The sequence below is a fragment of the Scyliorhinus torazame genome, chromosome 6 (assembly GCF_047496885.1).
Source record: "Scyliorhinus torazame isolate Kashiwa2021f chromosome 6, sScyTor2.1, whole genome shotgun sequence".
NCBI classification, from domain to species: Eukaryota; Metazoa; Chordata; class Chondrichthyes; order Carcharhiniformes; family Scyliorhinidae; genus Scyliorhinus; species Scyliorhinus torazame.
The window spans coordinates 164503301-164517255 of record NC_092712.1 but is presented as its reverse complement, the minus strand read 5'-3'; the positions used below and the strand labels follow the sequence as shown (position 1 = coordinate 164517255).

General features: G+C 50.8%; 1 long non-coding RNA gene across 1 annotated transcript; it reads right to left on the bottom strand.

Annotated features, from left to right (window-relative positions):
* Positions 1–3947: 3947 nt before the first annotated feature.
* Positions 3948–13776, bottom strand: LOC140425126 (uncharacterized). The gene is made up of 2 exons (XR_011947767.1): positions 13278–13776; positions 3948–4908 (listed from the first exon to the last, which is right to left on the bottom strand). It is a non-coding gene; the product is annotated as an uncharacterized lncRNA (long non-coding RNA).
* Positions 13777–13955: the final 179 nt, after the last annotated feature.

The window sequence follows — 13955 nt, the reverse complement described above, 5'->3', positions numbered from 1 at the left end:
TGGGACGATGCCAACTTTATGAGGCGAATGCTAGGACGCATCCCAGACCTAGAGACCGGAAAGCTGATAATGGGGGGAGACTTTAACACGGTGTTGGAACCAAGGCTGGATAGGTCGAAGTCCAGGACTGGTAGGAGGCCGGCAGCAGCCAAGGTGCTTAAGGATTTTATGGAGCAGATGGGAGGGGTGGACCCGTGGAGATTCAGTAGACCTAGGAGTAAGGAGTTCTCGTTTTTCTCCTATGTCCATAAAGTCTATTCACGCATAGACTTTTTTGTGTTGGGTAGGGCATTGATCCCGAGGGTGAGGGAAACGGCATATACGGCTATAGCCATTTCGGATCATGCCCCACACTGGGTAGACTTGGAGATGGGGGAGGAAACAAGAGGGCGCCCACCCTGGAGAATGGACATGGGACTAATGGCGGATGAGGGGGTGTGCCTAAGGGTGAGGGGATGCATTGAAAAGTACTTGGAACTCAATGACAATGGGGAGGTTCAGGTGGGAGTGGTCTGGGAGGCGTTGAAGGCGGTGGTTAGGGGGGAGCTGATATCAATAAGGACACATAAAGGGAAGCAGGAGAGTAAGGAACGGGAGCGGTTGCTGCAAGAACTTTTGAGGGTGGACAGACAATATGCGGAAGCACCGGAGGAGGGACTGTACAGGGAAAGGCAAAGGTTGCATGTGGAATTTGACTTGCTGACTACAGGCACTGCAGAGGCACAATGGAGGAAGGCGCAGGGTGTACAGTATGAATATGGAGAGAAGGCGAGCAGATTGCTGGCACACCAATTGAGGAAAAGGGGAGCAGCGAGGGAAATGGGGGGGTGAGGGACGAGGAAGGAGAGACGGAGCGGGGAGCGGAGAGAGTGAATGAAGTGTTCAAGACATTTTATAAAAAATTGTATGAAGCTCAACCCCCGGATGGGAGGGAGAGAATGATGGATTTTTTGGATCGGCTGGAAATTCCCAAGGTGGAAGAGCAGGAAAGGGTGGGACTGGGAGTACAGATCACGGTAGAAGAAGTGGTGAAAGGAATTAGGGACATGCAGACGGGAAAGGCCCCGGGACCGGACGGATTCCCAGTTGAATTTTACAGAAAATATTTGGACTTGCTCGCCCCGCTACTGACGAGGACCTTTAACGAGGCAAAGGAAAGGGGACAACTGCCCCCGACTATGTCAGAAGCAACGATATCGCTTCTCTTAAAGAAGGAAAAGGATCCGCTACAATGCGGGTCCTACAGACCAATTTCCCTCCTCAATGTGGATGCCAAGGTCCTGGCCAAGGTAATGGCAATGAGAATAGAGGAATGTGTCCCGGGGGTGGTTCATGAGGACCAAACTGGGTTTGTGAAGGGGAGACAGCTGAACACGAATATACGGAGGCTGTTAGGGGTAATGATGATGGCCCCACCAGAGGGTGAAACGGAGATAGTAGTGGCGATGGATGCCGAGAAAGCATTTGATAGAGTGGAATGGGATTATCTGTGGGAGGTGTTGAGGAGATTTGGGTTTGGAGAGGGGTATGTTAGATGGGTGCAGCTGTTGTATAGGGCCCCAGTGGCGAGTGTGGTCACGAATGGACGGGGATCGGCATATTTTCGGCTCCATAGAGGGACAAGGCAGGGATGTCCTCTGTTTGCACTGGCGATTGAGCCCCTGGCGATAGCGCTGAGAGGTTCCAAGAGATGGAGGGGAATACTTAGGGGAGGAGAAGAACACCGGGTATCTTTATATGCGGATGATCTGCTACTATATGTGGCGGATCCAGCGGAGGGGATGCCAGAAATAATGCGGATACTTGGGGAATTTGGGGATTTTTCAGGGTATAAATTGAACATGGGGAAGAGTGAGCTGTTTGTGGTGCATCCAGGGGAGCAGAGTAGAGAAATAGAAGACCTACCGTTGAGGAAGGTAACAAGAGACTTTCGTTACCTGGGGATCCAGATAGCTAAGAATTGGGGCACATTGCACAGGCTAAATTTGACGCGGTTGGTGGAACAGATGGAGGAAGATTTCAAGAGATGGGATATGGTAGCATTGTCAATGGCAGGGAGGGTGCAGGCGGTTAAGATGGTGGTCCTCCCGAGATTCCTCTTTGTGTTTCATTGCCTCCCGGTGGTGATCACGAAGGCTTTTTTCAAAAGGATAGAAAAGAGTATCATGGGTTTTGTTTGGGCCGGGAAGACTCCGAGAGTGAGGAAGGGATTCTTACAGCGTAGTAGGGATAGGGGGGGGCTGGCACTACCGAGCCTAAGTGAGTATTATTGGGCCGCTAATATTTCAATGGTGAGTAAGTGGATGGGAGAGGAGGAAGGAGCGGCATGGAAGAGATTAGAGAGGGCGTCCTGTAGGGGGACCAGCCTGCAGGCTATGGTGACAGCCCCATTGCCGTTCTCACCAAGGAACTATACCACGAGTCCGGTGGTGGTAGCTACACTGAAGATTTGGGGACAGTGGAGACGACATAGGGGAAAGACCGGAGCATTGGGGGGGTCCCCGATAAGAAACAACCATAGGTTTGCTCCGGGGGGAATGGATGGGGGATATGGAATGTGGCAAAGAGCAGGTATAACGCAATTGAAAGATCTATTTGTGGATGGGAAGTTCGCGAGTCTGGGAGCGCTGACCGAGAAATATGGGTTGCCCCAAGGGAATGCATTCAGGTACATGCAATTGAGGGCTTTTGAGAGGCAACAGGTGAGGGAATTCCCGCAGCTCCCGACACAAGAGGTGCAGGACAGAGTCATCTCAAAGAAATGGGTGGGGGACGGTAAGGTGTCGGATATATATAGGGAAATGAGGGATGAAGGGGAGACTATGGTGGACGAACTAAAAGGGAAATGGGAAGAAGAGCTAGGGGAGGAGATCGAGGAGGGGCTGTGGGCAGATGCACTAAACAGGGTAAACTCGTCGTCCTCGTGCGCCAGGCTAAGCCTGATTCAGTTTAAGGTATTACACAGGGCACATATGACTGGAACACGGCTCAGTAAATTTTTTGGGGTGGAGGATAGGTGTGCGAGGTGCTCGAGAAGCCCAGCGAATCATACCCATATGTTTTGGTCATGCCCGGCACTACAGGGGTTTTGGATGGGGGTGACAAAGGTGCTTTCGAAAGTAGTAGGAGTCCGGGTCGAACCAAGCTGGGGGTTGGCTATATTTGGGGTTGCACAAGAGCCGGGAGTGCAGGAGGCGAGAGAGGCCGATGTTTTGGCCTTTGCGTCCCTAGTAGCCCGGCGCAGGATATTGCTAATGTGGAAAGAAGCCAAGCCCCCGGGGGTGGAGACCTGGATAAATGATATGGCGGGGTTCATAAAGTTAGAGCGGATTAAGTTCGTCCTAAGGAGGTCGGCTCAAGGGTTTACCAGGCGGTGGCAACCGTTCGTCGAATATCTTGCGGAAAGATAGATGGGGGAAAAAAGAAGGCAGCAGCAGCAGCCCAGGACTTGGGGGGGGGGGGGGGTGGCCTGAGACAAGGCAGTTGCCAATTAGGGCTAGTTTTTATTTTTGTTATTTAATATTTATTTATTTGTTGTTGTTTTTTTGTTCTTGTTTAAATAAAAAAGGTCATTATTATCTGTATTGTTACAATGCTGTGTAAAGGATGCACAATGTACTGTGTTGGTTGACCAAAAATTTTCAATAAAATATTATTTAAAAAAAAAAAATCACATTGCTGATGAACCCTCTTCAGCGATTGTTATCTCGTGAGGACTAAGGGTTGAGAACTCACCCATCAGAAACTCCAAATAAAGAATTACACACATCACCCTGGCAACAGACAAAGGTCTGGAAACAAGTTGCACTGGGAGTAAAATCACATGAATGCTAATCTCCAAAGGGGACACTCTGAGCGTGAGGAAGACTGAACTTGGAATAAGAGAATTGTAGATATCCAAACCAAAATGCTTTCATCTGAGCATAACATTCACATACCCAATGGAATTGTTTTCAAAAAGTATGATTTATTTGCAATGATAGAGCACCCATGATCCTGAGGTTACATTAATTTTCCTAACTCTACCACTAATCCTTGGTGCATTCCTGACATCCACAGAGGTGGAGGCAGCCTCTTGGCTGCTTTGTCCTGTGGCTGTGATTACCTTGATGGCAGCCTCTGGTGGCTCTGGCCTCATAAGGGTCTCCTGCTCAGGGGCAGAAGCATCCTCGGCGACTTGCACTGCTGCATTTGGTGCGAGTACAGGCAGAAGGGTCTGTAAGCAGCAACACATCCTTGAAGTACCCTGAGTGGAGGCCCCCGGGGTGTTCAGCTGAGACTTGCCTTCCTGTCGGTGCCAGAGGGCCCTTGCATATCTGTTGCAGGCAATGATGCACCTTAAGGGAGGTAGAGGTGCCTCGTCCCCATGTGGCCTACTTCCTGATGGTGCCCAACAGAGTGTGGCAATGGAATGCAGAACTGTATGCAAATCTTGCAGGACCGGCTGGACCAAGGTCTCCATGGTAGTCGCCAACCTTCCCACTGTGGCCTTGCGGTGCTCACATGTCGAAGCTGTAACATCAGACAGAACATGGTGGGACTCCTTCATTGTGCACTCTATCTAGTGAGTGACTGTTCGATGTTTGGCTACTTTCACTGCATCTCCACCATTGAGCTGACAGCTGCTTCCAGAGGCTCATCATATGACTGGGGTTGAGCAGGTGGCTGGTTTCCAGCTGCCTTCTGAGTGCCAGAGACCTGACTGCTATGATGACGCGTCTATGAGGTGTTCTCCAGAAAGTGAGTCCAAACCTAACCTTTAACTATGTCCTACTGAAGTGTGTGTCTCTGCGCAGGTGGAGAATGTGGGTGATCACTGTGACAGTTCATCCTAAGCTGAGCCCCCTCCTCCTCAGGCCTGCTCTGAGGGCTCAGAGAGCTACTGGGCTGGCCATGGCATGCTGGTACCTGAAACATACAAAATGACAGTTTTAGTGGATGAGCTGAAGCTAATTCAGAATACATTGCACTCAGTAGGAATTGCAGGATTCGGTGAGGCAATGGGCTTAGATCTGTACTAGGTTACTGTGAGAGGCAAGCTCTGCGTTGGCAACAGGAACAATCGCTGTCCTCACTGGTGAGCTTTGCAGCAGCCTCCTCAAGCACAAGGGCGAGTATCTCTGCCGTCCCTTCCCGACTGGGCTCGCTCACTCTGGCCCACACATTTAAAAAAATAAATTTAGAGTACCCAATTCATTTTTTCCAATTAAGGAGCAATTTAGTGTGACCAATCCACCTAGCCTGCACATCTTTGGGTTGTGGGGGCGAAACCCACGCAAACACAGGGAGAATGTGCAAACACCACACAGCCAGTGACCCAGAGCCGGAATCGAACCTGGGACCTCAGCGCCGTGAGGCTGCAGGGCTAATCCACTGCGCCACCGTGCTGCCTTGGCCCACACATTTGGCCTGGATGGAGACAAAAGAAAAACATGTGATTTGGGGGGGATGGAATAGAGGGTGAGTGAAATGCAGATCCCATGTGTGTGGTGCGCCGTTCCCAGAAGGGACAGAGAATGGAGAGTGAGCAACAAGACAGATAGGATAGTGGTGTTGTGGAGAAGGTAAGTGTTGATATGTGTTCCCCCCAACTGATTGTGTGAGATATGTGAAGAGGTCAATCATTTGAATACATGATGCAATGCTGAGAGTTTGATAGTGGAGGAAGCTGAGAGAGGATTCACCCTGGCAGATGAAATAATTCATCTGCTTCCTGCACTGGATGGCGCTTCGTGGGCAGGTGGCAGCCATGCTGGACAACTCTTGTAGGCCAGAGAGTAGACGTTTGTATGGTTTTCTGAGCCGTCCCTGGAGTAGAGCTTATGGCTCTATGCCCGGACAAAACGTCTTGAGAGCCGTAGCAACCTCCTATTGCGACTGCGAGCCTTTTCCCTCAGGGTTACTGACTTCCTGCACAGTCTGATGAAGACTGGTGGGCTGGAGACAGCGATAGGAGTGTGCTGGACTGGTGTTTAAATATGGCACCGGGACCTTCAAACCTGCCAGCTGATGTGGGCAGACCATCAGCTGCCACCCTTTTGGGTGATTCCCTGCTGGGAATGCATCTGTGTGTTATTAATGAGGTTCCAAACGCAGAGCCTGGCATGAGATCTCACCATTCTGGTTCGCGGAAAAGGCGCTGCCGGAACTGTCTCCGCTGTTAGTCTCAAGTCAGAGAATTATTTTTAAAATTCATTTACGGGATGTGAGTGTCGCTGGTTATGCCAGCATTTATTGTCCATCCTGAGTTGCCCTTCAGAAGGTGGTGGTGAGTTGCCTTTTTGAACTGCTGCAGTCCTTCAGGTGTAGGTATACCCACTGTGCTGTTAGGGAGGGAGTTCCAGGATTTTGTCTCAGCGACAGTGAAGGAGTGACGTTATATTTCCAAGCCAGGGTGGTGAGTGACTTGGAGGGGAACCTTCAGGTGGTGGGGTTCCCAGGTATCTGCTGCTCTTGTGCTTCTAGATAGTAGTGGTCGTGGGTTTGGAAGGTTCTGCCTAAGGAGCCTTGGTGAGTTACTGCAGTGTATCTTGTAGATGGTACACCCGGCTGCCACTGTTCGTCAATGGTGGAGGGTTTGAATGTTTGTAGAAGGGGGAGCAATCAAGCGGGCTGTTTTGTCCTGGGCGGTATCCAGGTATGAAGGTTGTTGTAAATGCCTCAGTCTTGTCTTTTGCACATGCATGCTGGGCTCCTCCATCATTGAGGACGGGGATATTTGTGGAGCCTCCTCCTTCAGTGAGTTGTTCAATAGTCCACCACCATTCACAGCTGGATGTGGCAGGACAGCAGAGCTTAGATCTGATGCGTTAGTTGTGGAGCTTCTTGAGTGTTGGAGCTGCACTCATCCAGACAAGTGGAGAGTATTCCATGGCTTGTAGATGGTTGACAGGCTTGGGGGGGGGGGGGGGGGGGGGGGCTGGTCAGGAGGTGAGTTACTCGCCTTTGACCTGCCCTGGTAGCCACATTATTAATGTGTCTACTCCAGTTCAGTTTCTGATAAATGGGAACCTCCAGAATGTTGATTGTGAGGGATTCAGCAATGGTAATGCCATTGAATGTCAAGGGGCGATGCTTAGATCCCCTTTTGCAGGAGATGGTCATTCCCTGACACTTGTGGGGGGATGTAACTTGCCAGCCCAAGTCTGGATATTGTCCAGGTCTTGCTGCATTTGGACATGGACTGCTTCATTATCTGAGGAGTCAATAATGGTGCTGAACATTGTGCAGTCACCCGCAAACATCCCCACTTCTGACCTTATCATGGGAGGCAGGTCATTGATGAAGATGGTTGGGCCTAGGACACTACCCTGAGGAACTCCTGCAGTGATGTCCTGGAGCTGAGATGATTGACCTCCAACCACCAAAACCCATCTTCCTTTGTGCCACGTGTGACTCCAACCAGCGGGGAGTTTTCCCCCTGATTCCCATTGACTCCAATTTAGCTAGGGATCCTTGATTCCATACTCGGTCAAATGCTGCCCTGATGTCAAGGGCAGTCACTCTCACCTCACCTCTGGCATTCAGCACTTTTCTCCATGTTTGAACCAAGGCTGTAATGAGGTCAGGAACTGAGTGACCCTGGTGGAACCCAAACTGAGCGTCTGTGAGCAGGTTATTGCTGAGTAAGTGCCGCTTGAAAGCACTGTTGATGACTCCTTCCATGACTTTACTGACGCTGGACTAGACTGATAGGGCGGTATTTGGCTGGGTTGGATTTGTACTGTTTCTCGTGTACGGGACAAACCTGGGCAACTTTCCGCATTGCCGGGTAGATGCCAGTGTTGTTCGATGTACTGGAACAGCTTGGCTAGGGGTGCAGCCAGTTCTGGAACACAAGTCTTCAGTACTATTTCCGTAATATTATCAGGACCCATAGCCTTTACTATCCAGTGCCTTCAGCCGTTTCTTGATATCACATGGAGTGATTAGTATTGACTGAAGACTGACATATGTGATGCTGGAGAGTTCTGGAGGAGGCCGAGATGGATTATCCATTCGGCACTTCTGGCTGAAGATTGTTGTAAATGCCTCAGCCTTGTCTTTTGCACATTTGTGCTGGGCTCCTCCATCATTGAGGATGGGGATATTTGTGGAGCCTCCTCCTCCAGTGAGTTGTTTAATAGTCCACCATCATTCACAGCTGGATGTGGCAGGACAGCAGAGCTTAAATCTGATGCGTTAGTTGTGGAATCACTTAGCGCTGTCTGTTGCTTGCTGCTTATGCTGTTTGGCACACAGGTAGTCTTTTGTTGTAGCTTCACCAGGTTGACACCTCATTTTTCAGTAGACCTGGTGTTGCTCCTGGCATGTTCTCCTGCACTCTTCATTGAACCAAGGTTGATCTCCCGGCTTGGTGGTAATGACAGAGTGGCGATATGCAGGGCCATGAGGTTGTAGATTGTGGTCGAGTACAATGTTGCTGATGGCCCACAGAGCCTCATGGATGCCCAATCTTGAGTTGCTAGATCTGTTCGAAGCACGGTGGTAGTGCCACACAACACGGTGGAGGGTATCCTCAATGTGAAGATGGGACTTTGTCTCCACAAGGACTGTGCGGTGGTCACTTCTATCGATAGTGTCATGGGCAGATGCATCTGCAGCAGGCAGATTGGTGAGGATAAGGTCAAGTGTGTTTTTCCCTCTTGTTGGTTCCCTCACTACCTGCTGCAGTCCCAGTCTAGCAGCTATGTCCTTTAGAACCCAACCTGCTCGGTCTGTGGTAGTACTATCGAGCAACTCTTGGTGATGGACATTGAAGGCCCTCACCTAGAGCATGTTCTGCGCTCTTGCCACCCTCAGCGCTTCTTCCAAGTGGTGTTCAACATGGAGGAGAACTGATTCATCAGCTGATGGTGGTCAGTACGTGGTAATCAGCAGGAGGTTTCCTTGCCCATGTTTAACCTGAAGCCACGAGACTTCATGGGGTCCAGAGACGATGTTGAGGACTCCCAGGGCAACTCCCTTCCGACTGTATACCACTGTGCTGCCACCTCTGCTGGGTCTGTCCTGCCACCCAATAGTGAACCAGATGTTTTATTAAGGCAATGGTTTCACGGTCATCATTAGACTTTTAATTCCAGATATTTTATTGAGTTTAAATTCCACCACCTGCCGCCCTGGGTCCCCAAATCATTATCCTGGGTCTCTGGATTACTAGTCCAATGACAATACTACCAAACCACCGCCTCCCCTAGTATTGTGCAATGAGGCAGAATTAATTAGTAATGTCATGGACTTTCGGTGGCGACCATGGTGTGAGTGGCCGCTCAGAGGGCAGCTCCTGCTCGAAGGGATAGGAAAGAGCTCTTTTTACCCGATATTGGGTGTAATTTCGACAAAGAGGTGTAGTTGAAGGTCAGAGTATTTTCCCTTACAGTGGTACGTCCGCTGGTTACCAAACCCGGCAGAAGATGGTAGTGAGAGACCTGACCAAGGAGTTGGAGGATACCTGTGGCGCATCAGCCAGTGAAAGGATGGCGGAGGGGGTTGAGCTGGTGCAACTAGCAAAGCTCCAGATGGAACAGTTGATGGCCTTCATCAAGAGATCAGCCAGCAGAGGATCTGTAGGAGGACCACTCGAAGGCCATCGAAGGGGATGTGGCAACCCTGAAGGGCTCGATGGAAAGGGTGGAAAAATGTTTGGAGGAGCAGGGATCACAGATCTGAGAGAATGAGAGAGTGATGTTGGATCACAGCGATTGTGTGGTGGCATTGGAGGCGGGGAGCGACCGCGGGCGGTGATTGTGAGGCTCCACAAGTTTGTTGAGAAAGAAAATATCTTGCATTGGGCCAGGGAGAAGCATATCTGTGAATGGGAGGGGAACACAGTCCGAATATATCAGGAAATTGGAGCCGAGTTGGCGAAACGGCGGGCAGGGTTCAACAAGTGCTGTATCGGCAGCAGATCAGGTTTGGGGTGCTTTACCCACCGACATTATGGGTGACGTTTAAAGGTCGGGAATATTACTTTGAGGCCCCAGAAGCGGCTGAGGACTTCCATCAAGGAGCATAAAGTGGGGGAGAACTGAATTGAACAATTCTGGGGAACTGAGGTGCTTGCACTTTGCGATGGTTGGGCAAACGGGTAGAGTAGGGGTAGTGATTGGGGGATTTTCTTTTCCTCTGATCTGGAGGGGGTTCTTTTTCGTGGGTGTTATTTATTGTTGGGTTGATAAAGGGTAGCAGGGGTGAAACGTTTATGCGGGATGGTTGTCGCCTTCCACGCCTCCTGTTTCATGAGGCTTTTTGTGTTTTATCTTTTGTTTGTTTGCTCTCGGGGAGGTGACCTGGAATTCAGCAACAGTCTTTGTTTGGGTGGGGGAGGGTACCATCAGCAGGGAGCCTTCCTCCCTGAGCAGAGGAGTGAGGGGGTGGGGGGAAATGGAGAGGTCATGGGAGGGGGGAGCCTTTGGGGAGCGGCTGCCACGCTAGCAAGTAATGCTGGTGAACGGAAGTGAGGTGGGGGAGAAGGCCGAGTGAGGTGGCTGTGGGGAGTGGGAGTGGGGGGATAGGGAAGGCGACGTGACATGGCAAGGGGTGGAAAAGGTGGCCATCTTGGATGGGCTAGGTACAGGGTGGAACAAACGGGGTTGGAGTTAAACGGGGAGAATGATGGATGGTAGAGAGGAATGGAGGCGTAAGCCTCTGGTAAGGCTGATAATGTGCGTGGGCTCAATGGACCTGTTAAAAGATCATGGATTTTTGCGCACCTCAGGAGCTTGAAAGCGGAGGTGGTCTTTTTGCAGGAGACACACCTCTGCGTGAAGGACCAGATTAGACTAAGGAAGGGGTGGGTTGGGCAGATTTTTCACTTGGGATTTGATTCAAAGTCACAGGGAGTGACAATTTTAATGAGCAGGAAAACGGGGTTTGTGAGCGTGAAGGAAGTGTGGGACCTGGGTGGGATGCTCCGTTTCGCATGCTGGCCAATGGGGTTTCCCACTGTGCGCGACCCTACGCCGGCGGGAAACCCCCGGGCTGCCGGCAAAAGGGAGCATCCCGTCGGCGGAGAATTCAGCCCAGTGTTTCTCCTGACTGAGGAACCTAAAACAAAATGGCACAGTTTTGGGATAAGGGACCCATCATTTAGGACTGAGATAAGAAGAAATGTCTTCACTCAATGAGTGCATGAAGTATCTATGGTAGGTGATTGTCATCTTGGTTACTGCTTGATCAGGTAACATTGAGGCAACATTTCATCATTTGCCATGATTCCTTTCAAAGCCCACTGCTGATAACTCCACTGTTCTTCAAATTAGTGCCACAGGATCTTTCACATCCACTCGGGCAAGCAGAAAGGGCCTCAGTTTAACGTCTCAACTGGAAGACAGCGGGCGGGGTTCTCCGACCCCCCGCCGGGTTGGAGAATCGCTGGGGGCTGGCGTGAATCCTGCCCCCGCCGGTTGCCGAATACTCCGGCACCGGATATTTGGCGGGGGCGGGAATCGTGCCGTGCCGGTCGGCAAGCGCCCCCCGGCGATTCTCCGGCCCACGATGGGCCGAAGTCCCGCTGCTGGAATGCCTGTCCCGCTGGCGAGGATCAAACCGCCTCTCTTCCCGGCGGGACTAGATGGTGCGGGCGGGCTCCGGGGTCCTGGGGGGGGGCGCGGGGCGATCTGGCCCTGGGGGGTGCCCCCCACGGTGGCCTGGCCTGCGATCGGGGCCCACCGATCTGCGGTCGGGCCTGTGCTGTGGGGGCACTCTTTTTACTCCGCCTCGGACAGTCTTCACCATGGCCGGCGAGGAAGAGACCCCCCCCCCCCCCCCCCCCCCGCGCATGCGCGGACTTCCGCCGCCTGGCGAAGTCCTTTCGGTCCCGGCTGGCGTGGCGCCAAAGGCCTTTCCCGCCAGCCGGCGGCGCGCCAACGACTCCAGCGCGGGCCTAGCCCCTTGTGAGGGCTTGGCCCCTAAAGGTGCAGAGAAATCCATACCTTTGGGGCGGCCCGACGCCGGAGTGGTTCCCGCCACTCCATCCCGCCAGGACCTCCCGCCCCGCCGGGTAGGGGAGAATCCCGCCCAGCATCTCTGACAATGTAGCTCTTCCTCAGTACTAACCCAGAAAAGAGTTACAGGAGCTTCCAGTACATTGAATAAAGTAAAAAATATTTAGAAAATCTAACATTGTTGAACTTTAGATTATTCCTCTCTTCAGCTTCTATCCAAAACAATTTGGAGAGAAAAGTTGGTTGAGGAACCTATAATGCAGCTTTTTAACCAATTCTATATTTTAACTGGATTTAAATCGACACGCAATACAGTCTATCATTTTTTGTTAAAAGTAAAGAAATCCGTACTAAGTTATTCATATTAGCATTAAAATCAGGATGTTAACCTAGAGCAGTCGTGGCATACTGATTAGCTAAAATTTCCCATATTGGGAGAGTTAGAACTGCCTCTGAGGACTAAGTCAAGCTGGGCCTCAATACTTGTTTAGTTCAGGGGTTGTGATCCATGGCGGGCAGGTTTCGGGAGGGTCGCAGTGCTTGGTCACAGAGTTTCCGATCGGGGGAAGAACGCCCGACGGCTGTGGCTGACTTTTAAAAATGCCAGCTGCAATGAACTTTTGAGATTGCTGGCCTTCCTGTGCATGCGTGCCGGATCAAACAGTCGGCAGGCCCAGATCCCAGTGGGGTGGACCGCCTCCTCCTGAGGTCAGCGCGCTGTCCAGGGCCAGGTTTTTTTCAGCAAACAACGGAGTCCTTTCACTGGAAGCAGCGGCAGAGAGCAAATCACTCTCCTTGTACAGATATCACGTGTTCTGGGCGCCGGAGAGATTCCTCCATTTTGCAGCTGCCAGCAGTGCTGGTTTGAACTCCAGGGCCTCTGGTGAACAACCCATGAAGAAGCTGAAAACAGGAACAAAGCAGCATAAAGATGATCACTTGAGGTGTGGATTGTTGCATCTGAATTCTCCCTCCGTGTACCCGAACATGCGCCGGAATGTGGGGACTAGGAATGTTTCACAGTAACTTCATTGCAGTGTTAATGTAAGCCTACTTGTGACAATAAAGATTATTTTTTAATTATGATTAATTGGGTCAATGCCAATCAAGATTCAAAGTTCATGTGTGTTATATGGAAGGAAGCATTGGCTTCAAAAGTTCAAAACCCTCAAAACTTCAAAGACATTTGAAGACTAAACATGGCGAGTTCGAGGACAAACCTCTTAATTTTTTTCAACAGTGCAGAGGTCTTAAATCATCAGCTGAAGCAATTATCAGAAATGTACATTGAATAACAAAGCAAATGAGATCGAGAGGACCAAGCAGGCTCACCTGTCACATTAAAGGTAAGTGAAAAGGGCAGCATGGTAGCATAGTGGTTAGCACAGTTGCTTCACAGCTCCAGGGTCCCAGGTTCGATTCCCGGCTGGGGCACGTTCTCCCTGTGTCTGCGTGGGTTTTCTCTGGGTGTTCTGGTTTCCTCCCACAGACCAAAGATGTGCGGGTTAAGTGGATTGGCCATTATAAATTGCTAAAAAATTGCCTTAGTGTCCAAAAAATGTTAAGTGGGGTTACTAGATTCCGGGGATACATGGGCTTCAGTAGGGTGCTCTTTGTAAGGGCCGGTCCAGACTCGATGGGCCGAATGGCCTCCTGCACTGTAAACTCTTATGATTCTTTGGGATTCCATGAAAATGGTGGGTCGCGAAGTGCCGCCCGTGTGCGTTTGGAAGGATGGCCGTTTAGTAAAAATAGTTCCCAGGCAAAAAAGTTGGAAAGCTCCTGGTTTAGTTTACTGACATCGATTGAACTGTCAGATTCACAAGTAGAACCCTTTTTGACACATTTTCTGCAGCACTCCCCCTCCCCTTTCTCTCATTCTCTACAACTCCGCGCTTCATTCTGAGTTTCTCTCCGCATTCCCTGCAAACTCTCTTCCCCTCCCATTCTCTGACCACCCCTTTCTCTGAAGTGCCGAATCTCGCTCTGTTGTCTTCTGCTGTCCTTCCT